Genomic DNA, 3,346 nt, shown 5'->3' with positions numbered 1-3,346 from the left:
TTCCTCCCCCCCCCCCCCCCCCTCAACCCCAACCACCTCCTTACTCGGCCTCGAGCTGAGCTATGACGCGAAAGGGTGCCATGTGCGTTGGTACTAGACACCAAAGGACGTTGCAAAGCGTAGGAATTTGACGTTGTGGGAATGAGAACGGGCTGGAATTTGCTGCGTCTCTCTGGTTCACATAATTATAAACTGAATACATCTTTGGTTGGAATCACTTCAGACTGTTGACAGACAGTCGTCACGCTGCAAACTGTTACCGTCCTAAACAATACGCGGGAGATCATTGTATTAACCATGGCCAAAAGCCTGTGGTGTCTTTCATATGCTGTTTTTCCATACGGGTGGAGCACTTCTACTGAGCTGAACCATGAGTAACCGTAATGATGTCAGCATGGTTGGACGAAGCGCACTAAGAGCGTGTTGTTTCCAGCTCATAGTACAAACAGAAACATCTCACTGTGGCTGTTTCTGTTTGTACTGTTCCTCCCTGCAATATTGAAAACTGGTCCACAGGCCACACACAGCTGACTGGTATCTGGTTGATTAGACCTGTTTTTATTCAACAGTAGCACAGCTAATGAAGTTCAGCAACTCAGTGATAAATACTCTGCCTTTCCTATAGCTGCCTCACAATAAAAGCCTCCCATGGCTTCGCTGGTTTGAAAACTTTTAATGTGAAGCAGCAGCAGTGGGAAATGTTCAGTTTGCATCCGCAATAACTTCATAAATCTCTCATAGGGCTGTAAAACGTGCCCAGTAAAGAAGTTGCAGAACTGAGACACGGAGAAAATATTAAAAACAGCACACACACCAGTACAAACTAATCAGTCCGGAGCAGCGATGTGGCTTTGGTTTTTGGGAGGAGACGGTCACGAGTCGGCCGCGCTTGTGAAAAAAAACAGCCCTTTTAATGAAGTGAGTACGGTACAAAAAATACCTTCCTCCTCTCAGTGATCTCTCTGTAAAAGAATATTTGTATTGGAGCCAGCAGTCAGCATCCTGTGGCTCAGCTGGATGCTAATTGTGTCCTGGCAGCAGCGGGGCTCCTGGCTGCAGCGCTGCTCCTCACACACTCATCACAGTCATCCAGGTGATGCATGTTCTGCATGGCTGCCATGTAATGAGATGCAAAACAAGTCTGCCTCATACGCACAAGACAAATATACACCGGCGATCGCGTTGCACGTCACGGGAGCGGCGGCACCTGGAGGGTTGCAGAGGTGGTAATCTGTCGGCATACATATGTATAGGTGGATAGTCACTGTTTCAGTGCAGGAGAGAAGCAGCTGCTGTCTGACTGTTGCTGTTAATTCACTTCATTGATGCCAGAGAACAAACACTCTGCTCACACCGTCCAGCAGGTCAGAAGGGAGCATGCTGGGACATTTTTATTGGGTTTTAGGCTGTGTTCAAACCTCACCTGAACGGTGGGGTGAAATGAACTCTGGCGTGTTCGTCCATTCAGTGCAGTTCATTTGGACTAAGCAAAGTTCATTTGGGTTATATTTTGGGGGTTATGACAAGCCTCAACTCTGAACTTACTCTACAAAAACAATTGCCACTGCAGTGTCTGTCCTGGGCTGCTGCTGACATTTCCAGTATTCATTACTTTTATAAATGAATCCCTGTATTGTTAAGATATAACAACAACTGTACCAGCAGACAGAACAACAGCATCATCCCACTGGAGTCGGGTTTGTGTCCATTTGAGTCACTCTCCTTTTAGCTCTGGTTTGGTCTCCACCAACTCCAGAGTCTCTTTAGCTGCTAGATGTTCCTCTTTCTTTACCAGCTAGCCTCTAAGTGTGTCTGTCTGCTGTTTGCTGCTGAACAGGTAGCGTTCAGTGGGTTTATCACGCTTCTGCTGCTGGAAGCACGGAGGCTGAACCAGACAGGAAATGAGCCACGAAACCAAAACTAGGAGCTAAAAAGGGGCTAAAAATGAAACATCAGAGCCCGTCATCTTCTAACTGCACTGAGCAGGTTAGATATGATCATCAACACACAACACAATGGGGCTTCTTGATCTGTTGCACACACTCTTGCATTGAGCTTGTATGAACACACAGATTGAAGTAGTGTAATTCAGCAGCAGATCGACGGTCTGAAAGGGATTTCACCTCTGAGGTCTTCATGTGTGTTTTTTAAAGACTCAATTACCCAGCGCTCCCATTGGCTGTTAATGCATAAAGCTCCATTCATTCAGTTTAGGATCAGAGAGCCGAGGATCAATACTGAACTATAGAGGCAGAATGAGCACTTATCTCACTGTGAGAGTGTGTGTGTGTTCATGCCTAAATAATTCTCAGCCTTTCTACCTCACATACAGTCCTAAAAATGCTTATGGTTTAAACAACACAATCCTGACGAGCTGTAAATGAATAAAGAAAAACTAAATGAGGTTATCGTTTGACCAAGCAACCCAAAAATAAGAACTAAATGGGCCAGCAGCTTCCAAAACAATCCATACAAGTGTTATCTGCCCCTGTCGTCAGGGCCAATCATAAAAGTGATTCCTGTGAACAGTTTAGGAAAATAAAACTAGTTTGTGAAGTTTAGAAATAATGGTCAAGAAGCACTCACAAGTATCCACCCCAACAATGTCATGCTTCCTTCGCTTCTCAGGACACGACTGACAAGACGTCAGACCGAACGTCCAGCGCTTTCTCTCTGGTAAGAACCGTCTCAAAAAGGCTCCAAATCTGTGTGAACCTTTGCCTCATGGAACAGTTCTGATGATTATTTAGTTTATGTTGTCTATGAAGATTCTCAGTCATCCAGGTCATAGTTATCCAACGAAGGTTAAAATCAAGGGCAACTGGACTTGGTTGAAGATACTGGAAGACGTTTCGTCCCTCATCCAAAGGACTTCTTCAGTTCTGACTGACTGGCAGGGAAACTCAGCTATTTAACCTCAGTGGGGTCGTTGGCCCGGGTCATCGATACCGCTGGTTCGTTAGTGTTCCTTGTTGCTGTGACGACAGTCGTTACGGTCGTTAAGACTACCTGTGGCCGAGACTGAACGACCATCGTTGGTATCTTCACCTGAGGCCAATAGGTTACGTTTGTTGAGTGTCCTGGGAAGTGATGAAAGGACAGCATTGTAAGTGGGGGATAAGTGGTGGCGTAGACCCCCTCCTCTGTTCAATGACGGCTTCTCCACCCTGGTGTAGATGCTTCCTTGACACCTCTTTCAAACCATCCGTCTTCTCTGTCTAAAATGTGCACCTGGTGGTCCTCAAACGAGTGTCCTCTGTCCTTCAGATGTAAGTAGACTGCAGAGTCTTGACCTGAGGAGTTGGCCCTTCTGTGTTGAGCCATGCGTTTGTGTAGTGGTTGTTTA

This window comes from Micropterus dolomieu, linkage group LG19 (assembly GCF_021292245.1).
Source record: "Micropterus dolomieu isolate WLL.071019.BEF.003 ecotype Adirondacks linkage group LG19, ASM2129224v1, whole genome shotgun sequence".
Classification (NCBI taxonomy): domain Eukaryota; kingdom Metazoa; phylum Chordata; class Actinopteri; order Centrarchiformes; family Centrarchidae; genus Micropterus; species Micropterus dolomieu.
The sequence above is the reverse complement of the archived record's forward strand: the minus strand, read 5'-3'. Positions refer to the sequence as shown.